This window comes from Rhipicephalus microplus, unplaced genomic scaffold (assembly GCF_043290135.1).
Source record: "Rhipicephalus microplus isolate Deutch F79 unplaced genomic scaffold, USDA_Rmic scaffold_14, whole genome shotgun sequence".
Lineage (NCBI taxonomy): Eukaryota > Metazoa > Arthropoda > Arachnida > Ixodida > Ixodidae > Rhipicephalus > Rhipicephalus microplus.
Genome location: NW_027464587.1, coordinates 36,564,139 through 36,590,741, shown reverse-complemented (window position 1 = coordinate 36,590,741; position 26,603 = coordinate 36,564,139). Strand labels below are relative to the sequence as shown.

The following is a 26,603-nucleotide window of genomic DNA, read 5'->3' as shown; positions in this document are numbered from 1 at the left end:
GAGGAAAAAGAAGATCGCGTGTTGCTTTTCTGCTCGAGAGCCAGCCACGACTGACGCATCGTCCTAGAGATTGCTACCTGGTGGTTTAATAAATCCCCCAGTACTTGTGACTCATCGTGACAATATATATATATATATATATATATATATATATATATATATATATATATATATATATATATATATATATATATATATATATATATATATATTGTGAGTGAGAAAACGCATCGTTGGCAAGAAGCAACATCGCCACCGCGCTTGGGTACTGGGTTCTGGGCTTCGCTCGCTCGCCCCGTGCTGATCGTCGCCGGCATCTGCTTGACCGTTGTTCTGTCCTGATTGTGTTTTCATTGTAGGGCCACCGTCGCAACACACGCCAATAAACCCCTTTTCAATTATTGGAGGGTGCTGAGATTCCCCGTCGCCTGAACCTGGGTGCTGCCATTCACCGCCGCCTGAACCTGAAGCTGCGCAACCGAACGCTGCCTCCAATCACGGCCTCCAACGATGCGCAACCTGGCTCTTCCACTCTATCCTCCTGCAACCCCGGCGTCCTTCGCTTGCGAGAGCCGAAGGTCTTCAGCGGAGCTGATGAGACCAACGTGGAAGACGGCTTCACCAACTACGAACTGGTTAGCGCAACCAACAAGAGGAATGACGCGGACAAGCTGACTAACGTCATATTTTACCTCACTGACGTGACCGAAATGTGGTATAACCACAAAAATGACATTACGACGTGTTCTACCTTGAAAACGTCGTTTGCTGACGTTTTTTGCCGATCCGCTGTCCGCAAGTCCGAGGCCGAACAACGCTTGCAGGCTCATGCACAGAAGCCATTGGAATCGTTCACCAGTTACATCGAAGGCATTAGTGGTCTTTGCAACCGTGTGAACACCTCCATGCGCGAGTCGGAGAAGACTCAGCACATCCTCAAAGGGATAAATGACGGCGCATTTCAGATGCTCCTGGCCCGTAATGCGGCCACCGTTGCGGAACTTGTCACTTAATGTCAAAGTTTTTACGAGTTGAGGAAGCAGGGCGCCCTGACTCGGCCATTTCCCTCCTGCGCCGAATTGCTCTCAAGCCTTACTTCTGTTCCCGATCCCTCACCAATCCTGCAAGGACATTGAAGACTTTGTGCGTGAAGAAATAGCTCGCCAACTGTCGTTGATTCCCTTCACACAGCAGCCGCCGCCCTCTCGTCTGCCCTCACCACTCCGCGACGTTATTACCGAAGAGATAGCTCAGGCTGTTCGCACCACTGCCCACCAGCAGCCTGTGGCCATGCCTGTTCCCCATGCGCCGGCTATTCAGCCCGTGGCCGCGCCTCTTACGTATGCCCACGTGGTACGCAGCAGACCCCGCCAGCAGCATTTGCAACTCATGGCTTTAGTTGCACTCCACTCCGCCCCTCCTTCCGCACCTTGGGCCGCACCACGTGTCAGCAATTCCTGGCGCACTCCTGACAATCGACCGATCTGCTACGCCTGTGGTACTCCAGTACATGTGGCACGATATTGTCGCCGTCGCTTCCAACAACTCTGCGACGCTACGCGGCCGTTATCGTATGACCCACCACACATGCACCTACCTGCTCCCTGTCCCTCAGCGCAGTATGACTACACTAACCCCCGAATGCAGAGATGTTACTTGACTCGCACTTGACTCGTTCTGACTCGTTCGATTTATGGCCGGTCGCCATAAATCGTTCTCGAACTTGCGGATGACTTGAAGGCGACTTGGCTCGGTCGAAGTCAGGACAAGTTTCAAGTCAGCTGCGGGGCTAGCTTGAAAGTGACTTCACGCGTTATTCCAAAATGGCCACCTCTCGAATGGACGTCGCGTGAAAGGTGGCCGCTTTTGAGTTTGCTTGCCTCGCCATAAGCGTAGCATTTTTTGAGGCGCACTGCCTGCCGAAGATTCTTGGAACCGCTTTACGTGACCAAGGAAATCCGATGGAGTTGTACGACGAGCAACAATTCCACGCTAGGTACAGATTCATGAAGAACGCCGTGGGGCAGCTGCTCGTTATGTTGCCGCTCCGTGAAAGTGGGGACAACCGAAGACAGCCCGTGCATCCAGTGTTACAGCTACTGATGGCTCTCAGGTTTTACAGCGCTGGCACATACCAACCAGTCACCGGAAATTTCGTCCGCATTCCGTAGTCGACAGTGTGCCGTGCAGTCGGAAAAGTTACGCTACTCATCGCAAAGCACCTGTACGCGATGCTGGTGCGCTTTCCGCAGCCGGCGGACTGTTATGAAGTGGCTGAGTTTCCTTGCGTTACAGGTTGTGTCGACTACCCACACGTGCGTATTAATAGCCCCGGTGTCGACGACGCCGAAGTGTTCCGTAACCGCAAAGGCTATTTCTGTTTTTCTATAACACGACGACATTTTCAGTCTCTTTTGGTAAAAAAAAAAATTGACTCGGTGCTGTGTCCGTGTGCCTCGTCTATCCTTTCGTCCCGTCTAAGGCGCTGTTTCTCGCTCAGAAAGGCATCGCTTGTAGCACAACGCTACGTAAAATTACACACACATAAAAAAGAGGTGCCCCTATCACGGGTTTTTTTATCCGCATCACCATCATGCAGCGATACATTGCTGCACCCCGCGAGACAGAATTCTGCTGAGGGCAATGTCCTGACCCCCGCTTTTTCTCTTGTTTACCAAGCTCAACAAAAAGATACAAATCACAATTGTTCCCAGAGCTTGTTTTTTTTCATAATAACTGCGACCTAGCCCATTACAGGCATGCACACAGGCGAACAGAAAGGCAAATACCGTGAAAATCGCGTCACCTCGTGAGCCAGGTCAGCACAAATACATGCCATGGCGTTCAATTGAGAAAAAAAAAACGACGAAAGAACCCAACGCGATGCTTGTTTCTCCTCCAAACAAGCAACCGTGGAGAAACGCACCGCATTTGGGTGGCCGCTAAAACCAGCGGACAACGAACGCTTTACAGAAGCAACACTGCGCATCGCTGTGGTGGCAGGCACCACGTGCCGCTCGTTAGCCGTAAAATGGCAAGAATATGCTTGAGGCCCTTCGTTTTTATAGTTATTTTAAAACGTATGGCATTTTTTTGGTGTAATGCATGCCTTACGTGAACAATTTCATTAATACCCTCGTTATCAGGCAAGCAGCATGTTCCTGCTTTCAAGCTCGTTCCTGACTTGACCAAGCAAGACAGCCTGAGCATCTATGAAACGCGAAGGCTGACTTGGGCGTTTTGAAGTCCGCTGCTTGCTTCGCGCCGACTTGCTCAAGTTAGGTTGAAGTCGCGAGCCAAGTAACATCTCTGCATTCGGGGGTAACCTTCCCGAGTCTCAGTCACCCCAGCCCCCATCTCAGACTCTCTCCCCGCTCCCCGTCTCCTCGCAGGCGATCACTGTCCCCAATGCGCCCCGACCCGCTTCCTCCAACCGGGAAAACTGAACGCCGCAGTCCCAGAGGCAACAACTGTGCCGTCGTCGAAATGCCCAAGTCCTCGCACTTCACCTGCTAACGTCGTCGCCATATCTGTCGATGGTGCTTTTGCTTTTTCCCTCGTCGACACAGGTGCTGCTGTTTCTGTTATAGCCGCCCAGCTTTGCCGCTTCTACGCAAAGTGACTACGCCGCTCTCTGGATTATCGCGTCGTACCGCTAGCGCACAACCAGTTCGACCTTTCGGCACCTGTACGGCCCACACATTCAACCAAGGCTCTATGTACGTTGTCGAGTTCATCGTCCTCTAGATGTTCTCGCATGACGTTATCCTTGGGTGGGAATTTTTGTGACATCATCAAGCCATCATCGACTGGGCACGCGCTGAAGTTCAATTTTCGCACATGTGGGACGAACTTTTCCACTAAACTCTTCAGCGGTCACCAAAACTCGTCGTGCGTGAGGACACCGAAATTCCGCCAGCCTCTCTTGCCGTTGTTCCTGTTTGCTGCGATAACTATAACGATGCTACGGTAATGTTTACGCCTTCCGACATTTTTATTAAACGCAGAGCCGTTTCCTTGCTTTTCACTACACTTGACGTCACTGCTGGCCGAAACAATATTTTCGTTCACAACCTCCTTTCTGTACCGCTTACGCTACTTGCCGGCGAATGTCTCGGTCGAGTGAAGTACCTTGATTCTTCTTTATTCCTTAACATGCCAGACTAACCGTGCAGTAGCGCCTCGACCAAACTTCATGCCCTTTCCCCACTAAAATGCTCGTCGAGTGACATCTTCTCGAGTTCCATCGCCGACACCTTAAGTGCTCAAGAACGTGCCGAGCTTCTTAATCTCCTCCAGCACTTTGCGAATTCATTCGGTGTTTCACAGCCGCAATTGGATCGCACTTCCGCAGTGCACCACTACATCGACACCGGTTCGCACCAGCCATTGCGTCAAAGACCATACCGTGTCTCTGCTGCAGAACGTCACGTCATCAATGACCAGGTCGAAGAGATGCTACGCCGTCGCGTTATTCGACCATCGCACAGTCCTTGGGCATCTCCTGTCATTCTAGTTCGAAAGAAGAATAGATAGATTCGATTTTGCGTCGACTACCAGCGAAAAAACAAGGTGACGCGGAAAGACGTCTATCCATTATCGCGTATCGACGACGCCCTTGACAGCCTCCCAGGAGCCGAACTCTCCTCTCCTTAGACTTACAATCTGGATAATGACAGGTTCTTATGACAGAAGCTGATCGCCAGAAAACTGCGTTCAGTACACCGGATGGCCTGTACGAATTTAACGTAATGCCATTTGGTCTTTGTAATGCTCCTGCCACGTTTGAACGACTCATGGACAACACACTGCGTGGACTGAAGTGGTCTGTGTGCCTATGCTACTTCGACGACATAGCAGTTTTCTCTCCCTATTTTTTTACACATCTGCTTCGGCTCCAACTGGTTGTGACGTGTTTGGCCAACGCTGGGCTCCAGCTGAACCTTAAAAAGTGCCGCTTTGCTACGCGAAAGCTGTCCATCTTAGGACACATCGTGTCCACTCATGGTGTTCTACCCGACCTTGCAAAACTGCGAACAGTCGCTAAGTTCCCGAAGCCTACTACACTGAAAGATCCACGCAGTTTCGTCAGACTATGCTCATACTTCCTGCACTTCGTTCGAAATTTTGCGTTGATCCTGTCACCACTGACCAGCCTCCTACGCGGTGACGCAGACCTTTCATCCTTGTCTCCTGACTGCGACGTCGCGTTTGCCACGCTCCGTAGTCTGCTAACATCTCCCCCCATTCTTCGGCATTTCGACCCAACAGCGGCAACGGAAGTTCACACAAACGCTAGCCGAGTTGGTCTTGGCGCTGTCTTCGCCTAATGCAAGCCGGGCTACACCGAATACGTCGCTGCTTATGTGAGTCGCACGCTCACTAAAGCTGAGGCCATTTACAGCGCCATAGAAAAGGAGTGCTTTGCGCTAGTGTGGGCGCTTCGCAAGTTCCGCCCTTATTTGTACGGTTGCCCATTCGACTTGGTAACGAACCACCATGCACTTTGTTGGCTCGCCACATTGAAAGATCCTTCTGGCTGCCTAGCTCAGTGGGCACTGCAAATAAAGGACTATGACATTCGCGTCATCTATTGCAACGGCCCGTCTCGGCCTGCGGAACCACTGGTACTAACTCTGTCGCATCTCTCGATCTCGACTCCTTTGCCAGTGAACAACAAAAGAACCCGTGCATCACTTCCCTTTTTGACTGTCTCTCGGGATTGTCAACCACTGCGGTATCACGATCTCTCCGACGTCAAGCTGCTCATTTCGCCATTCTTGATCGGCTGCTACGTCGACGCAACTACGCCCATAAAGGTCGCAAGCGGCTTTTGGTTGTCCTCCGCAGCTTGCGATCACAAATATGCGCCTCCTTTCAGGACGATCCCCATTGTGGCCATGCCGGAGTTTTTGAAATTTCCGAACGCATTCGCCATAGCTTCTACTTGAGCGGAATGTATAATTTTGTTCGAAAATTTGTTATGGGCTGACCTGATTCTTAACGCCGCAAATCACCGCCTTTACACTCGTCCGGTGCGCTTCAACCGCTTCGGTGCCCTGCTAAGCCTTTCGATAGGATCGTAATTGATCTCTATGGCCCTCTACTGATAACATCGGATAAAATCGGTAGATCATAGTCACTGTGGACCATTTGACACGCTACGCTGAGACCGCCGCCCTTCCAAGTGCCACTGTGCGGGACGTAGCGTCCTTCGTCCTTCATCGCTTCATACTACGACATGGTGCACCTCGAGAACTACTAAGTGATTGAGGTCGATCCTTCCTATCAGAAGTCGTCATGGCTCTGCATTCAGAATGCCATGTTGTTCATCGCAAGACAACGGCATACCACCCGCACACTAAGGGGCTCACGAAGAGATTTAACCTCACCCTTGGCGATATATTCACGATGTATGTGATATCTGACCATACTAAATGGCATCGCATTCTTCCATACATCACGTTCACATACGACACCGCGGCACAGTCTACCAGTGAATTTTCACCTTTCTTTCGTCTTCATGGACGCGAACCATCTCACACCATCGACACTGTCCTTCTATACGGTCCTGACGCATCCGAATGCCCATCTGTGTCCGAAGCTGCCCGAAAAGCGGAAGAGTGCCGTGAACTCACACGCACCTTTACGCCACAAAAACAGCAGCGCCACAAAGAAAACAACGCCAACTCTTCACGAAGCCACAGCTATTCCCCGGGATCACTTGCATGGCTGGCTGTTCCTTATCAAACCCCCGTTCTTTCCTCAAAACCAGGGCCCTTACCGCGTTTTGGAGCAAACCTCGTCGGTGAATTTTCTCATTGACCCACTTTCCCCATCTGAAGACATGCGCCGGAGTGGACGTGACATCGTCCACGTCGCCCGCCTTAAGCCTTATCATAGCCCTCTGCCTCCAGACTTTAAGGTAGCCCGGATGGCTCTTTTTCGGCGGGGGCAAATTGTGATGAAGAAAACGCATCGTTGGCAAGCAACATCGCAACCGCGTTCGGTACTGCGTTCTTTGTTTAGCTCGCTCGCCTTGCGCTGATCGTCACCGGCATCTGCTTGACCGTTGCTCGGTCCCGATCGTGTTTTCATCGTAGGGCCACGTTCGCAACACACACCAATAAATCCCTTTTCAATGTATATACATCATCATCATCATCAACATCATCATCATCAGCCCGACTACGTCCACTGCAGGACAAAGGCCTCTCCCGTGTTCCGCCAGTTAACCCGGTCCTTTGCTTGCTGCTGCCAATTTATACCCGCAAACTTCTCAATCTCATCTGCCCACCTAACATTCTGTCTCCCTCTAAACTGCTCGCCTTCTCTTGTAATCCAGTTAGTTACCCTTAACGACCAGCGGTTATTCTGTCTACGCGCTACATGCCCGGCCCATGCCCATTTCTTCTTCTTGATTTCAGCTATGATAACCTTAACCCCCGTTTGTTCCCTAATCCACTCTGCTCTCTTCTTGTCCCTTAAGGTTACACCTACCATTTTTCTTTCCATTGCTCGCTGCGTCGTCCTCAATTGAAGCTGAACCCTTTTTGTAAGTCTCCAGGTTTCTGCTCCGTAGCTAAGTACCGGCAAGATACAGCTGTTGAATACATTCCTTTTGAGGGATAGTGGCAATGTACCTGTCATAATTTGAGAGTGCTTGTCAATTGTGCTCCACGCCATTCTTATTCTTCTGGTTGCTTCAATCTCGTGGTTCGGCTCCGCGGTTATTACCTGGCCTAAGTAGACATAGTCTTTTAGAACTCGAAGTGTACTATTACCCGTCTCGAAGCGCTGCTCTTTTGCGAGGTTGTTGTACATTACTTTCGTTTTCTGCAGATTCATTTTAAGACCCGCCTTTTTGCTCTCCTTGTCTAACCCCGTAATCATGAGTTGCAAATTCGTCTCTGAGTTACTCAGCAATGCAATGTCATCAGCGAAGCGCAGCTTACTAAGGTAGTCTCCATTAACTCTTATTCCTAACTGTTCCCATTCTAGGCTTCTGAAAACCTCCTGTAAGCACGCGGTAAATAGCATTAGGGAGATTGTGTTCCCCTGCCTTAAACCCTTCTTAATTGGTATTCTGTTGCTTTCTTTATGAAACACTATGGTAGCAGTTGATATCCTGTAGAGTTCTTCCAGGATGCCTATATATACGTCATCAACGCCCTGATTCCGCAGTGTCTGCATGACGGCTGATATTTCTACTGAATCAAACGCCTTCTTGTAATCTATGAAGGCTATGTATAGTGGTTGGTTATATTCTGAGCATTTTTCTATTACCTAATTGATAGTATGAATGTGGTTGATTGTTGAGTAGCCTGTTCGAAATCCTGCTTGTTCCTTTGGTTGATTTAATTCTAATGCTTTCTTTACTCTGTTACGAATTACCTTTCTAAATAGCTTGTATACTACAGAGAGCAAGCTAATCGGCCTGTAATTCTTCAAGTCCTTGTCATCTCGTTTCTTATGTATTAAGATAATGTTAGCGTTCTTCCAAGACTCTGGTACTCTTCCCGTCAGGAGACACCTCGTAAATAGAGTGGCTAGTGTTTCTAACACAATCTGTCCTCCATCTTTCAGCTGATCTGATGTTACCTGATCCTCACCAGCAGCTTTGCCTCTTTGCATGCTCTCCAAAGCTTTTCTGACTTCTTCTATTATTACTCTTGGGGTGTCATCTGGGTTACTGCTAGTTCTTATAGCACTTAATCATGGTTGTCCCAACTACTGTACAGATCTCTATAAAACTCTTCCGCTATTTTAACTATACTATTCATATTGGTAGTTATTTTGCCTTCTTTGTCCCTTAGTGCATACATCCGATTTTCGCCTATCCCAAGTTTCCTCTTCACTGCTTTGACGCTTCCTCCGTTTATCAGAGCGTGTTCAATTCTCTCCATGTTATACCCTCTTACATCGGCTACCTTACGCCTAATAATCAACTTCGAAAGCTCTGTCAGTTCTATTTGTGTGTTGTACTTAAGACTTTCTTGATTTGACGCTTCTTAATGAGATTATTCGTTTCCTGGGAAAGCTTGCCAGTGTCCTAACTACCCTGCCTCCAACTTCCACTGCACACTCCATAATGATACTCGTCAAATTAACATTCATTGTATCTATGCTAAGGTTGATTTCCTCACTAAGAGCCGAGTACCTGTTCTGAAGCGAGACTCTGAATTCCTGCACTTTCCCTCTCAGTGCTAGCTCATTGATTGGCTTTTTGCGTATCAGTGTCTGTCGTTCCTTCCTCAAGTCTAGGCGAATTCGAGACCGTACTATTCTATGGTCACTGCATCGTGCCTTGCCAACCACTTCCACATCCTGCACGATGCCTGGGTGTGCACTCATTATAATGTCTATATCGTTCTCATTTTCGTCATAAGGGCTCCTCCATGTCCACTTGCGGTTTCCTCGTTTTCGGTAGAAGGTATTCAAAATCCGTAAATTATTGCGTTCTGCGAATTGTACTAGTAGCTCTCCTCTGGCGTTTCTAGTACCGATACCATAATCTCCTACTGCCTGGTCTCCAGCCAGCTTCTTCCCTTCCTTTGCATTAAAGTCTCCCATCAGTATTGTATACTGTGTTTTACCTTACTCATCGCCAATTCCACGTCTTCGTAGAAGCTTTCAACTGAAGCATCATCATGGCTGGATGTAGGCGTGTAAGCCTGTACCACCTTCACCTTGTATCTCTTATTCAGTTTAATTACGATACATACCACCCTTTCATTATTGCTATAGTATTCCTCTTGTTCCCAGCCATGTTTCTGTGAATTAGGAACCACACTACCAGTTCTCTTCTGTCAGCAAAGCCCCGATAGCAAAGGACGTGCCCATTCTGTAGCACCGTATAGGCCTCATCTGTCCTCCTAACCTCACTGAGCCCTATTATAGCGTTAAACGTTGCCAAGTTCAGCGCTAGTACCTTATCTATCTATATATATATATAGATAAGGTATAGATAACCATAACTATATATATATATATATATATATATATATATATATATATATATATATATATATATATATATATATATATATTCTATTTGTTTGCTCGCATCAGATGCAGTCCATGCTTGTCTCGTCTCGTTTCTGCAGCATTCACCACACGCGTGTACTCCACAATTGTTCAAACGTGTCTTGTGAATTCTCTTCAAGGAAAATTAAAGCGAAGTCCTGCGCAGGCTGTCGTCTTGTCGAAACTCTTCAACAAAATACTCCAGTGACGTCATAACTCGAGTCCTCAATATCAAGACACTGCACTACACGACTCACTCTTACATCTCAAAAATCACAACTTCTTGACCAATGCTGACCACCCGTCCTGCCCTCCGATACCTCAAGTTTGGATCCTACCGTTTCGCGAAAGTTCAAAGTAATTGTACGGCGTGTAACACCTACCAGGTTGGCAGCCAGGGGAAACAGTTTCGTCTGGCCGGTTTGTCTGCGAGAATGGTTGTCCCCGAAAGATGCCCCGCATCGATGTCTTGATTGCTCCTCAACCGTGGTGAGCAGCGTTCGCGCGAGTATTGGGTAAGGGCATGCCATGGGTGCCATTTGATGATTGTTTTCTTGTTTTGTTGCACGCGCCCATTAGGAGAATGCTTGGCACGGTGATTCGATGCTGGAGGTGGCGGCACGCGTCGGCTTCAGCGCTCGTTTGTGACAGAAATAAGTGCTCTGTTACAAATAAAACGCACCCCGATACGCTTCTCAAACTCTACATTGCAGGGGAATACGTTGTGCTTCAATGTAGCGTCATTTTTCGCGTTCAAGCTGCTCAGCGGTACAAAACAGCTTCGCGCCGTCAAACCACTAAAAACCGTTTCACATGCGCATCGAAAAATCGTACTCGATCGCTGGAAATATGAGGCAATATGCCTCCCACTCGCTATCGCACACAAAAAAGCACGCAAAAGCACCCGAACACGCGCAAATATTCACGCAACCACATTGAAACACGAAGTGCCACCCGATTTTACGGGTGAAGCGTCAGTGCCCTCGCCGAAAAAAACGGCCCAAACTGTCAATTCTGCCCAGACGCGCTCACCATTGACGGCGACACGACGCAACAGGCCACAGCTTGTTTTTTATCCAGCAGTTGTGCCTCTACAAATGACTAATATAAAGCACGTACAGGACGAGGCCACCATTGTTGCAGAGCTAGAGACGTTTAAGGAGAGTGTTCTTTGCGGGGCCGAGGTACAATTATTTCATCTAGTCATAAATAGTTAATGTGGAACTTGAAACATTTCTCATGCCTGAACACATAAACAACTTTGCGAAAAACAATGGCAGCTCAAACCTTCACGTTAATAATAACACCATTGTGACATCAGAACATTGTACTAAATATAGTACAGAGTACAACATATGTAGGCATTTCCATATTATGTGAACTCAGTTCATGTGTTTGTACTGATATGGCGGATGTTGCTAGCGTTATCACAGCTTCTGACTCGCTAGGCAAGAACATCAGAATGAGTTCAAAAGATGGCAGTAAAGAACCAAGTAGACAGCACAACACACTTGTGAACAGGAGCTAGGCATGCGAGCTAGCTTGTTGCGTTAAGCTGTCCTCCAGTCCTGCAAGCAATGAAGGCAATGCCGAACCTGTAATTTATTCGGACTGTGTGGGTGAGACAGGCAACAAGAGAAGCGAGAGAGTGGACGACCGTGAGGTACAAACGAAGGGTCTGAAATTGAGCACAGGGAAAATGCGTAAACGGAAGCAGCGTCGTTGAATCTGTAATCTGATAAAAAGCTGAGCGCCTTTGAAGAAAGGCTCAAAACATTCGAAGGTAGTTGGCGAAATGAGGCGTTTGTCATCGGCCTCGAAGAAGTTTTGTATGCATTCGAGTCACCTAACGAAAAGAAAAAAAATTACGGCATATTCACGGGGTGAATGATGATGAGTGGGCGAAGCTCCGGAGGAATTCATCGGTAAACTGTGAATCTTCCGTGCAATTCGCCCAGTCGATCATCATGTAAAGACGTGAGAAACGCTGTGTGTGTATATACACAAATCATCTCTCCGCTGTGCAGTCTTATTCATCCGGCGACTCCGAGCGCGCGCCAACAGCGAACGGATTTTATTACAACGCTCCCCCTAGCGTATGTCGCCGCACTAAATCGAACGATTGCCTTCAACCAATGACACGCGCCATATGTGACATCATTCCTATTTTATAAGATCTCGCGTCTTTCATCAACTACAAGTACCGCTTTCTAGTTTATAACATCTTGCATCTTTTCATCATCAGCTACAAGTACCACCATCTAGTAAACACTACAAGAACTAAACGAGAGGTGGCTACATACAGGAGACGGTACCGCCATCTAGTGAACACTGCAAGAACTAAACTAGAGGTGGCTACATACAGGGGACGGTACCGCCATCTAGTGAACACTGCAAGAACTAAACTAGAGGTGGCTATATACAGGCTACAGGGGACGCACAGCCCACTCCCTAAGGAGCTTCGCCCCTAAAAATCACAGCATATCCATGGAGTGAATGATGATGAGTCGGGCGAAGCGTCTGTTTGTCCATCCGTTCTAGTGTCCATCCGTCCGTGAATGCGCCTGCACATCCGCTAGCGTTCGAGAATGCTGATGGTGCGTGGGTAACCCCGACGAGGCGCGAGCCAAGGAAGCCGAGTGCAAGCGTCTTCAACGCGCCAACCGCTCAGCTTCGTCCGTGCCCTACCAATGATCCACCACGTACGGCTACTATCCAGAAGACTGAGAGAGACACTCGTACTCCGCGCACTCTGGCTAAGCGCGCGCAGCAGCCAATCGGAGAGAAGTAGCACCTTGCAGGTTAGCGGCAGAGTAACGCCAACTAAGAAATGACCCGAGAAATGGTCATTCATTTCTTTTGTCTCCTTTCTTTCTCGTCTCTTCTCTTAGTTATGTGGGACCACTGACAAAGCCAGAGGCGCTTCGCTCCTAAATCAGGTTGGGCCAAATGCAGACAGAGATAAGGGGTCATTTCTGCCTTCATTGTGTCCACGACAGGTTTTATGCTGAGCGGGAGTACAAAGTCAGTGGTCCTCAGGAAGAAGCCGAACTATGGGAGAAACTTGGTTTGCCAGCGAGGATTTTAGTGGAGCTCAGAGACGAAGTAAATTGGTTTTGCAAATGTTGTACTCACCGTTCGATAAGAAAGGCTCACAGAACACGACCACCGCACGTACGGCTGAAAATTGTGTCAACAGTCGTAAGCTTTTGAGAAATAGTTACAACAGAATTTGTTTGTTGGGTAAAAACTTCTGTTTGATTGTTTATTTCGGCTTTGAAATAGTTTTTATGGTATTTCGGCTTTCAGCTAGTGTTTAGGTGACGAGTTTTTTGTTTGAACATTTTTGAGCGTTGTAGGTGTTTTTTTAAAAGATAGGCATTGTTTCGTCACTTAAATTTACGCACCGAAGCGTGTGTGAAGGTAGTTTATACAAGTAGGTTAATAAGGGCGTCGTTTAGAAGTTGATATCTTGAGTAAGCTTAAGCAAGCAAGGATGTTCCTTGCAAGTTTTAGAGCAAAAGTTTTCATGAGATCACAACGCGGGTCACGCGCCACCGTAAATGTCCGCCGCCGGCACCACCGGTGTCCGTAACCACATCGCACAAAATTAGAAAAAACAAAACCTAGTGCCAATGACAGAGTGGGATTCGAGCCCGGGTACGCTGGATGTCAGTCCACTATTCTACCACTCAGCAACGCCAATATGTAGGACTTGTTGGCAAACTTGCCTTGGGAAGGCTTCATGTTCGGTAAGCAATCGCGTTATTACGACTTTTTACAATTAATAATGCCGTAGTGGTTATCCAGCAAGTGTGCTTGCAGTAGTTAACCAACGAGTGTTTAGAAAAGGCTCTGACAGGCCGCTCTTTCAGCTTTCGCCGTGAGTGTGCTGCACCTTACGCGCAGCCCTCACATTTTTTACTGGGTTTATGTGGAAGCTCCTTGTTTTTTTATGGTTTTATTCGCATGCGCCCTCAGTAGACTTGAATATTTAAGAGTTTAAAAGCTGAGATGACTTTGGGATGCTTCTCATTAAAAGTGGTATGTTATAAGGCGAACGAGAAGTCCGTGTACGCAGGAAGATTATTTTTTTCGTGTATCGATGTTTGACGATCACGCGATCACATAAGCCGGCTACTGCAACATGGGGAAGTTCAAAGATGTGAAGTTACGTACAGAGAACGATACTGGAAGATGATATTGTTTTATTTTTGGCTCTGTAACTGTTGACGTACTCCAAGGTAGTTCTGCTCTGCCATGGTGGTCTAGTGGCTAACGTACTCGACTGCTGACCCACCGGTCACGAGATCAAATCCCGGCTGCGGCGGCTGCATTTTCAATGGAGGCAAAAATACTGCAGGCCCGTGTGCTCAGATTTGGGTGCACGTTAAAGAACTCCAGGTGGTTGAAATTTCAGGAGTCCTCCACTACAGCGTCTCTGATAATCATATCGTAGTTTTTGGACGTTCAACTCCACATATCAATCAATCCAAAGTTGTTCGAGTGTATAAGATTTTTGAGAAAAAGGAACGCTTTTTCCTAGAAAGTGTTTTCCTCCAAAGGTGCAACTTCTTCTTCCGACACAAAAAAGAAAGAAACAATAGAATTGCCGACGAACGTTGTAAATTAGTTTGATAGTAAACTTGGAGCTTTCCCTCTTTTGACTTCTCCTTGATAGGTGGACTGAATGGTTCCCAAGTGTGGTTACCCTTTTATGTGTACTTGTGGTTTGTGTCTCGCGTAAAGTTTATTGGGGAAGACAGTCACTTTTTGTTTGAAGCGTCCCTCAGATTTCAAAATTCATTGGAGCTCTGTGTTTTGAGTTGTTTTATCAACATCCTGTTTTCGACAAGCCTGGCGAGATGAAGGCAAGTATTGAGCGCTTGTGCGTGGTGAGGAGTTGTGGTGCCGGTATCTTTGTTTCTGCTGTGTCCCTTTGTGAGAGGTTTTTGAAGTGACACGGCTACCACCATTGTAAACTTCAAGACTCGTCATGAGTATGAGACTTTGTGCGCTTGCAGCTGATTCCTGGTGCTTGCGCAGAGGAAAAAAGCAATGAGGACTGAGTCGGAAATATTCGACGGGGCGTCACTAGCAGTGACCTGAAGGACTCCACCAAATACCGACGGTTCGGGCGAACTGTGTGGCTGGTCACCCTCAGGTCGGGTCTCTCGCCGGCGGACGAACTGTTAGGATGGGCGCTTGACCCAAGCACATAGGGGTGTTCATGGTTCTGCGAACGAGTTGCCGAAAGGATGCGGGCCAGCTGACAGCCGTTCAAATATGGGTATTGTCCTCCAACTTGGAAGCGAGGCGGATGCAGTCGCGACGCCCCAAAGTGTTCAACGAGTCGACCGAAACCATTTCGATTGAGACAGCGTCCTTGAAGAGATGGCGGTGTCAGCATCGGTGACAATCAGCTCCACAAAATTAGCGTGGGGAGCTGGGTTCCGTTTGATGTTCCCGGTAGATTGAACGTGGGATCGAGCAATTACCAGGCATTCTCACCACAAAGAAGAGAGAGCTTAGCGCAGAGGGAGTGTGATGGCCAAAAACCGGCCAACGACGTTGACCAGAGCTGGTGTGGTTGGCACCATTGACATTGATGTGTGTCCGGTGGTTAGTCAGCGAAGTTTAAAGCCCTTCCCTACTCGAAGAGGGAAGGGAGAAAGTACTCTTTATAACCAGCTGCAGTGGGCTTCTGCGAGAGCCTTAGACGAGGTCGTCACAATGTAGGACGACATCTTCGTCTATATGTTTATGGGGTGACAAATTCTAGCTTGTAAATAATGTAGGATAAACCTCTGTGCAGTTTTATTTATCAATCTCATCATGCTCGGCGTCTTCCTTTCAAGTTCCTCGGTGCCGGTAACGGCAAAGCCACAACAACTCAACAACAGATAGCAGAGGTGGGATCCCTGTTAATCGCCGGGTTGCAGCAGCGGCCACCAGCGCAATGTGCACTCGGTAGGATTAAGGTATGACGTTTGTTATTTGGTTGGCCCTTATTACTCTGGTGCAACCAACTACGGGAAACCGCGGTCGTAAAATGCGTGGTGGCTTGTAATATAACTGAATTTTAACTGAATTTTATTCATTTATTAATTTTTTATCTATTAAGCACCCGCTTCGCAAAGAGGAATTGCTGCAGGGGGAGAGTACATTACGTTTCTATAACAACGTCACAATACATTTATGCAGATTTGAGAGAAATGTCAATTGAAAAAATACAGTTTGAGCTGGTAAGGTGTTCCTATCTCATGTACTACGAACGAAAAAAAGATTTGTAGAAAGCGTTTTCCTAAAAAGTATCTCAAGTATTTTAAGCTGTTGATCAAGTCATTGAGAAATATAGCGGAGTGGCTGCAAATGCTATTGCTTCAGTTTAGTTTGGGATGATAGATGTAATCCCGATGGCTCATATGATCACGATGACACGTTGAAGGACTGAACTGTTAGCTCACTTCCTGGCAAACCTCAGATTATTTACACACTGACACTTATTTAGAAGCAAAGGCCGGGGTGGCTACTAAACCCACCACATAGTAAGCACTGGGCTGTAATAATAGGGTGATTCCACGAGAGATCGACACGGGTCAGAAAGTTGATATTTTAGATTTCTTTGAGTATTTTATATTTCGTGCACCTCTCACCAGGTAGCCCGGAACTCAACTTCGTTTTGTGATTAACGGCATAACTTACGAGAAAAAAAATCTAACTTCACCAACACGGAGCCACCAATTTCGTCACCTGTCATTTTCGAAAATTGCAGATGCTATAAAAAGACAAATATTTTTGTTTCAAGGAAGATATTTTTTACCTGAAATGCATGTCTAATGAAGAATGAATTCATATGGTTTCAAGTTTGTTGACCTTAAGAATATAGCTTTTAAAAATGTCTAATCTTGCGACAGTTTAAAATATGTTAGGTATTCCCCATTTTTTTTCCCCGAAAGTACTCAAGCAGCATTTTCAAACTTGACACATTGTAAGGATATAGTGTGTTCATTAGGTACATAAATTATTGCTGCCTTAGGGGAAATGTAAATTTTTATATATTGTGTCAAATTACTCATATTGGCAAAAGTGTACTCCACTGAAATTTGAATAATAAAAAAACCCATCTTCAATTTTTCTTAAAATCTCGTAAATAGACAACCGAAGGCCATCATACAGTAATATAGAAAAACATTTTGCATTAATTTGTTTTTAGCGACAATATTCATGGTACAAATCAAAGCTTTCCAAGAATGCACTGATAAGTTGAGAAATCTAGAAATCGGAACGAAAAAGCGGCAATAAGCTTCAAACGCGAGTAAACGTGACCGAATTTGGTGAAGAAAGGCTGTTTTAGCAGATAGGAGTATCTATTTTGAACACGGTATTCTACAGTATCTGAATTCACTCTTATACGTAGAGCACTAAGACTTCTAATATGTGGTGCATCTCCATTACTGACACACAGATGGAGCTGTGACGGCCATGTGTTTGCAACACGTTGGGTAAGAGAATTGAATGTTGAATGAGTTCATAAACAATTCATAACAAATTTTTATCAATTGGGACACCAAGACTGCCGCACTAGACTGAACAACACGCTTTAGGGCAAGTTGTCATCCGTCGTCTGCTCTACAAATGAATTGCTGTGCACCGCATCTCTGAGGCAATGCTTTAGATCATATGGTTCAAAGTAACGACAAAGATTACGCCTCCTGTAATTTTATCGACAAAAACATTGTGAAATTCATTTTAACGTACTATACTTCAGTTTTGCATTCGCAGTGTGGATACTTGCGCACCGTACAATACTTGAGTTTTGCATTCGCACTGTGGATACTTGTGCCTATTTACAAACAAAGGCTGGGGTGGCCACTAAACCGATCACACAGTAAGCACTGGGCTGTATTAATATTGACGTCAGCCTTACTTCCGAGCCCTTCGTATACTCCAAACATCAACACCAACTTCTTGATGTAGTAATAACCTTGTATCAGAGTCTGCGCTAAGCATGACCTCTGCCCCCTTCAACGTATTATAAAACTTCGATCAGAGTCTGCGCTAAGCACGACCTCTGTTTCCGCTTCCCGATCTCGTTCTCGAGCACCAAGCTCCCCTTCTCTTCATTTCTCTTTATTGAATACCTCACGTCCCATCTGAGGCAACCTCGTGGGACGAACACCTATTCCATGCTCCACCAATGGAGCAAACAACTCTCCTTTCCTCAGAAACAGGTCTCCGCCTCTGCGTCTTTACACTTTGCTATCCTCTGAGCATCGTCTAAGAAGAACTCTGTCATTTCGTCGACGTACAGTTTAACAAATACTTTCATGCGACAACAAGCCTGTCTAGAGGGCTGGTCCACTGTCTGCAGTTAGTAGACACAATTCTGCCGTCTATCCACACGTATCTTTACAGCATGGCGCCAGATTATCTTGTCGGGAACAGTGTCACGACAGTGACCACGTATTTCTCAGTCTGGCTCACCGTGAGAGCGCTACCGCCGAGCGGGTGACTCCCCAGCACAAGGTGCGGTGAACGAAGGCTCACGGCGTCTGACGACAGTGACGCGTTCTGAGGATAACGGCTTAGTGCGCGTCTGGGCAGCCTCTTTTCATTAAGTTCCCTTTTCGTTGGGCGCCATCTACCAACTGGCCATCTTTCGCGTGCCCCAAACACAACTCCTTCCAACCCAAGAATGTTGTATGTACGCATGTGGTACTACAACTTCAAGAACCATTTGGGGAGGGGGGTCACACTAGGCGCACTGCCGACACTTCGAGTCGCGCGTATACATCCTACAAAAGTAACTAAAGCAACAACAACAAAAACATGTTACTAAGGATTCACTCTAACGTCGTTGCATCATTACAAAGCAATCTATCACGAGTGTCCTTTCCAAAAATGTTTATGGTTATTCAAACGCACAAAGTCACGCAGAAGACCACGAGAAGGGACACACGAACGAAATGAATAAAGAAATGAAGAAAAACACTCTCAAGTAGCCCCACCCGTGCACTGTTCGGACCATAAATCGCAGGTTGGGCCCTGTCCCGTACATTCCTTTCTTGGTGCAATCATTGCAATTACTGAACATCATGATCTTGATACCTGCCTAAATTTAACAGTTTAACTTCTATACTACTATTTCACAACCGGACCATTTTGTAGTAATATGAAAAAACGGAAAAAAACCTTCCACCCGCTTTTCTTAGCTTTCTCTAGTGATCTCCGCTATCTGATCGCAACAAGGCATCACAGCCCCTTATGGGACAAAAGAAGAGATAAACTTCTGTAATGCAAGGCCCATCTGGACAGGCGAGCACCAGATCATATGCAGTGGGTCAGGTACGCGAGCGGGCTACGTGCCGTTATTACCTTAATTCTGGCACCAACTGGCCGCATGTCCGACAGGCTGAGTGTCCACACGATGGTAAACACCACTCTTTTACTTGGCAACCAATACAGTCACTGAAGACTGATAATATTTTGAGGAATATAATTGGTCTCTCTTTTTCGTTTATCCCTTGAGCAACACGGGCTCCTATTCATCTTTTTAAGGCACTCGTCACTAATGCTGTCTCGTTTCTATGATGCGGGGCGCTTGTCCTAAATACGGCCTTCAGAGCCAGCGTAGCAGCCTTTAAATAATTTTTACCCTTCGAGCTCCCTAGGAAAATAGGTACAAAGTGGTTCGTAAGGTCTGTGAGTGGGCTCAATAATTCTGAGTGTGCGGGTAACCTGTTTTCGGTAATATTTTACATGTGCCATCCCACTGTGCAGGTCTCTCTTAGCGCATGGAGTGTTAAGTGGCGCAACCACACTAATCTATCGAGTTTAGGATAGTGACAACTGTCAACTATGTGTGCGGGGTAGCTCATCTGCGTTTGTGGGACCTAACATACTTTCAATTTCATCACAAGGCCCATTGACATTATAACACCCAGAACCGAAGTTAGTGTGAGCCAAAAAGTGCGGTTCGAATGCACTCATATGTTTTCTGTCCTATGAACATTCCCCACTCACTGTCCAGTTCGTGTTCACATGTCATCCGCAGGGAGCTTTCTTTTCGTCGTTTCCTCATGACATCTCGCCCCTGGTCTCACTACCTGAAGCCTGTACTTGCATCGCGGCCTCGGCAACTGAAACATTTGCATTTGGCTGCTCTGGCATCTAATCTGCTTTTATTTCATCTTCACGATCGACCGACTCAACGATAACTTGCTCCCTTCTTACTATATGATCCACAAATTTTGCCGACCCTGCTTGAATCTGCTTGAGTTTGTCCAAACTGCTTGACGTTAGTAGAGCATCTACTCCTGCAAGTTTATTTGTGATCGCACACAGTTCGATCAGCTCAGGCGCAGCACCTCTTTCAGAAGTGTTCAGCCCCAATGGGACATACATCAGGTCAGCCAGAACAGCATGTCCAAATGCTCCTCTCAATCATACTTTTCCTAATCGCTGGTGTTTTGCTACAGCGGGAAAGCTCATCTCTGAGAAAGGTTATGCCCGATCCTGAATCTATGCACGCCTTAAACTTGTTTCCCCCGCTTACTAACTCAACCCATGTTAACCTTGACGTTCTAATTGTGTCTGTGGCAGAATTATTGCCTCCTGTAATAAGCTCGCATACTGCCCTGACCGTCAACCTTTCGGGCGGGTGTACGCCCTGCCTCCCTTCTGCTGCCGCTATTTTCGTTGTCGTTTGTGGGCATTGTCATTGATAGTGTCCGCTTTCCCCACAAGCATACCATCGGAGCGTCGTCTTCCCGTTTCCTATCGGTGGCCGATCCAACGCGTGGTGGTTGAACGATTCCTCTCTCTTCGATTCTGCAACGTTAGTATTGCCCCATTTTCTGCTCTCTGTGCTCTCGTGATATTTCTGCGCAAGGTTTGCTAGAGGCTGGGGCCTCAGCCACTCTGCTGTCCTATTCTGTAGGACGTATGTGCTCAAGTCTTCATAAGATGTTTGATGTGGTCAGAAATCAATAACGCCGTAGCTCTTGTAATGTTTTATTCTCCCTACTACGAAGGTAATAGTCAAGCAGGATCTCAAGCCTACTGACGAACTGCCCTCACGTCTCATCTCCCTTCCGACATGTGTAAAGACGGCGTTTGTATTCCTCGGAGGTAAGCTTCAGTTCCTGTAGGATGAGATAACGAATCTCTTCGTAAAAAAGACTCACTCTTCAGCTCGGTTTGCTACCAATATCCGAGATTTCTCATCGAAAAACGGCATAATATAGCCCCCAGAACATGTTCCGGAATACCGCAACTTCTAAGCATATTTTCAGCGCTGCGGAACCACGCAGGCACCAGCTCATCGGAAACCGGCATTGGTGGAAGAACTGCTGGCAACCGATCCACATACCGTGCCAAACTGGACCTGTCACTCCGCTCCACCTCAACTCCTGCCTGAGATTGAAGCTTAAATTTTTGTAGCTCAATTTGGAGCTTCAAACCCTATATTTCTTGTTCGTTCATTCAAACTTGAACGACAGGATCCGTGCATTCACTAGCAACCCCAATTGCACGGATCGTACCCGCCGACATATCATTTTGATCTGACTCCTGGTCCTCAGTAGTCCCGTCTGCCCGCTGACTTCTCGTCACCCTAGTCGCCATGGTGCTCCCGGAGAAAATGGAACAACAACTCACCTTGGTTTCACCGTGCGTAGATAAGTCGCCGCACTACCTCCGGGTAGAAGTTCCAGTAAGCAGGTAGTGGAACCGATTTTCCGCTGCAGTTGGATGTATGTGCACCACTCAGTCTCTCCCTTGATAGGTGTGCCGGTCGCCGGTCACTCTCGGCTTCTCCATAACTCTAGTCGTCGCCAGCCACTCTCGGTGCGGATCCTGTGTCCGAGCGTAAGAAGCCACCACTCTCTCTTCCGGCTCAGTTCATCGCCATGGTCAGTGTTGCGCGGAGTTCAGGTTTCTTGAACTGCATATCTTCATCTCCACCCTAAGTCGCCTGGTCTTTTTCTTTGGCCCCCACCTTTCGCTTTCGGTGTGTGTGTGCCAGGAAGGCAGGATGTCTCATTGTCCTTAAGGAAGCCGCCGCAACCTCCTGCTTGACTGCGCCAGTTAAGATTGGGATGATGGATGTAATCCCAATGGTTCAGATGATCATGAAGACACGTTAAGAACTGGACCGCTTGCTCACTTCCTGAGAAAGCTCAGTTTATTTACACACTGATACCTAAATACAAACAAAGGATGGGGTGGCTACTAAACCGATCACACAGTAAGCACTGGGCTGTATTATTATTGACGTCAGCCTTACTTCCGATCCCTTCGTATACTTCACACATCGACACCAACTTCCCCGTGTAGTATTAACATTGGATCAGAGTCTGCGCTAAGCACGACCTCTCCCCCCTCCACGTAGTATCAACTTTGCATCAGAGTCTGCGCTAAGCACGACCTCTGTCCCCGCTTCCCGATCTCCTTCTCGAGCACCAAGCTCCCTGCTTTCCATTTCTCTTCAATAAATACCTCTCGTCCCATCTGAGACAGCCTCGTGGAATGAACCCCTACTGGATTCTCCACCAATGAACCAAACAACTTTTCTTTCCTCAGAGACGGGTCTCCGCCTCTGCGTTCCCACACTTTGCTATCCTCCGAGCGTTGGCTAAGAAGTACTCCGTCATTTTGTTGACGTACAGCTTAAAAGATACTTTTATGCGACAAAAGCCTGTCTAGAAGGCTGGTCGGCCGTCTGCAGTGAGTAGACCAGATTCTGCCGTCTATTCGCACGTATTGTTACAGAATAGCGCCTCACTATCCTGTCGGGATCAGTGTCGCGACAGCGACCACTTATTTCTCAGTCTGGCTGACTGTGAGAGCGCGACCGCCGAGCGGGTGACTCCCCAGCACAATGTGTGGTGAACAAAGGCTCACGGGATTTGACGAGAAAGATGCGTTCCGAGGAGAACGGCTTAGTCTGTGTCTGGGCAGCCTCTTTTCATTAACTTCCCTTTTCATGAGGCGCCATTTACCAATGGCCATTTTTCACGTGCCCCAAACACAACTGGCTGCCTATATCCGTCTTAAATTGGTAAATACTCTGAAGAAATGTCAATCTGTGGTAACGACGACAATGCTAGAGAAGAAGCCCATTCAATAGTTTTGGCTTTCTCTCATACTATCATTTTTTTCTAATTGCCAATGACAAACTGAACTGCTCTATTCTGCATTTTTTCAAGTTTATCAGCGAGTTCGTCTGTATACGAGTCCCAGCCAATGCACGCATATTCCAGTACACTGCGTATATGTCTGAAGTACAACTACCGCCTACATTTTCGTGGCAAACTTGCAAAGTTACGTTTCAGAAAACTCAGCGCTCCTACAACCTTGTCCCAAACATCAGAGCAGTGTCTGTTTCACTTCAGATAAGTTGTGAAAAATACACTAAAATATTTATATTCCGCGAATTCTTGAAGAGCGTCCTTGATAACAATGTAACGATTGCTGCAGTGTCAAGGCTTTCGTGTGAAGTTTTTTTTTTACATTCTTTGACATTTTACATTTGTCACACAATTCGGTCATCAAGATCTTCTTGTACGGCAGTGTTTGCTTGTCTAAATATCAATTGATGACCTTATAAACTGCACAATCATCAGCAAACATTCTAAGTAATGATAAGATGCCAAAATGATGCCGGTAATAAAGAAACAAAAAAAACAAAAAGAGGTCCTAAAATTGACATCTGTGGTACACCAGATATTGCAGAAACCTATTTAGTGGAAAAACTGTCCAAAGTCACGCTCATCTCTTTTCAGCAATAATACTAAGACATCCACACAATAACAATAGTATACATGGTATGAAGAACTTTATTAAGCCCCTAAGGTTTAGTCCAGGACTGATACTGGCGGCTCCCACGTCGGGACAGAGAGGCTAAGCCCTCCTGCCGGCCCACAAGCCCTCTGGACATCTCTACGTTGGTCAGCAGCATTCTCTGCCATCATTGTTCACCGCGAGAAGACGCAGCGGCCAATGACGAGCAGCGCCAGAGCTTGTGTTCAAAACTGAGTGAGCCGCCACCCTTCCCACAGTAGTGAAACGCCGCAGACTCGAATAATTTTATTCATGACGACCTGGCTGGGGTGCGTCTACGTTTGCAGAAGTCTTAACGTAACAACCTGTGGCCCATTACGTCTATAATGCGGCAAGAGGAATTCCCTGCACTCTAAGTAATAATGTATTACATCGTTGTACGTTAACAGGTAGTCCTAAACACAGGAGCGGAAGATTCAGTCTCCTCAGTGAGTGAATGGCACACCAATCATCGTTCCTCCCAGTGCGCCACCTTGCTGAGGTTACGCGGGGCTCTCTCCACTTACTCCATGTGCACCGGGAACCAAATAATAGTGTGTGGAGGGATGTTTTTACCCTACAGCAGCCTGCAAGCCGGTTCGCTAATAATTCGCCTCGAGAAGGCTTTGATTGCAGAGTGAGAGTCACTAAATACTAAAACTCTGCCCGAATCAATGAGTACGTGCTATGGCAATAGCGACCACCGGAATTTCGGTATAAACAGAAGCGGCATTTCGATCGCGCCATTTCCATCTACAACCACCTTCCCGTTAACCCATGCTGCATCAACAAACCCAGACTCTTCCTCCTGATCTTTTGCCTTGCGCAACAATGCCATACCACTCACCATTCGCTTCACGACGTTATGCACAGAGTGCACATTTCGCGGAAACGGAGAAACCATCGTATCAGCCCAGATGTTCATGGTTGACTCGTATAAGCGTGCCCCGTCACGAGTCACCACCGATTCTCCAATTGACAGCAAGGTGAATCGGAGGCCACTTGACTACCAGCTGGCGTACTTAGGAACTGCTTTCTCTGTGCCGTACGCTGAGCCTCGGCAATTTCATCAAGAGTATTATGCGAACCCAGCCACAACAACATATCATACAAAATACTCACAGGCAAATGAAGCGCCGTAATAATGACACTTTTAATTAAAGCTTCCAATTTTTTCTTCTGTCCCCTTTTGCAATTTAGCACAGGTACATGTCATCTCTTCTATAAGCCGTGTGGTAAAGTGCGATTGAAGTACACACGGCACTCCAATGTCACTGCCTCAAAAGAACCCCCGCATTTATTCAACAGCCGCTTTTATCAAATTACACCAGTCACGTCATAGGGCTCCACAGTGCTTGGCCCGAACAAAGATGATGATAACACTACATCCTTCCTTTTTGAGGAGGTAGTGTAACACAAAGAATGACGCAGTGAGCAATGAAAAGGAAAATAGAACGAAGCAGCGAGCAGTGGAAAGGAAAATGGTAGGTGTAACCTGAAGAGACAAGAAGAGAGCAGAGTGAATCGAGAAACAAACCGGCGTAAAGGATATCAGAGTTGAAATCAAGAACAGGAAATTGAAATTCGCTGGGCATGTAACGCGCAGACAGCATAACTACTGGTCATGGAGGGTAACTAACTGGATTGTGAGAGAAGCAAGCAGGTTAGGGGGACACCGAAGGTTAGGTGGGCAGATGAGATTAAGAAGTTTGCGGGTATAAATTGGCAGCAGCAAGCACAGGACCGAGTTGACTGGCCGAACATGGGAGAGGTCTTTGTCCTGCAGTGGACGTAGTCAGGCTCATTATGATGATGATGATGTAACACAGAGCAAAAAAAAGCAGTTTGAATTACAACAAGAAACTGCATGCTGCAAGTTTCAAGTGTAGCCGCATTGCTGCGGTGGCCTTATTTCTCGACCGTAGCATGTCACATAACGCCCAGGTCTCCCGCTATGCAATGAAGCCGCTGGCGTTGAAATGAGTGCAAAATGCTCTGCCGAGGACTTGTGTTCCTCAGATTACGCTGCGGCGTTCAGATTCGCGTGAAAGTCATTGGCTGGGTTATGCGCACAGCTTCGCTCACTGTATCTAACCAATGCCCTTCTATTTCTCTCTACCTTGGTCCCGTCGTCTGTCCGCACCCTATACGATCGAGGGCGTTGGGCTGGACTGAGCACCCGTTGCTGTAATTTCGCTATCTTTTATCCATACTCGATTTGCAGGGACAAGTTGTGGTAGACTTACAGCATGACAATGGTCGTAGTTGAGCCTTTGCTTGATTTTAAATATCCTGTCCTTGTATCGGAGGCTGCTAAGACTGCTCGCTTTTGATGGCCCAAGTTTTTTCGTGTGTACGGGGAGCGTAGAACGTAACCACCTGCCCATCAGCAGCTGCGCTAACTCTCTCTCTCTCTCTCTCTCTCTCTCTCTCTCTCTCTCACACACACACACACACGCACGCACGCACGCACGCACGCACACACACACACAAAAAACATTTGGCCCGATTGAGTGTCACCGTGGCTGCTGCCAACCTTTTCAGCACTTCGTGCAACCGTTCTCATGTTCATGCTTCGTAGCTCCACAAAGTAACACATCATTCATCAAGTTCACCACCCCTTGGAAGTCATCCCTCATTTCCGTCATTCTCTTTGAAACTACTCCGGGGCTGAGGTGATACAGAACTGCATTCGCTCGAAGCAGTGCCTACCAAATGGAGTGATAATTGTTGTGAGCTCTTGACTCTAGCCA

At 47.0% G+C, this 26,603-nt stretch overlaps 1 protein-coding gene across 1 annotated transcript in view; it reads left to right on the top strand.

Moving 5' to 3' along the window:
• Window positions 1-26,603, top strand: part of LOC142784404 (kelch repeat and BTB domain-containing protein 8-like) — a 251,110-nt gene that overhangs the window by 72,689 nt on the left and 151,818 nt on the right. The window lies entirely within an intron of this gene.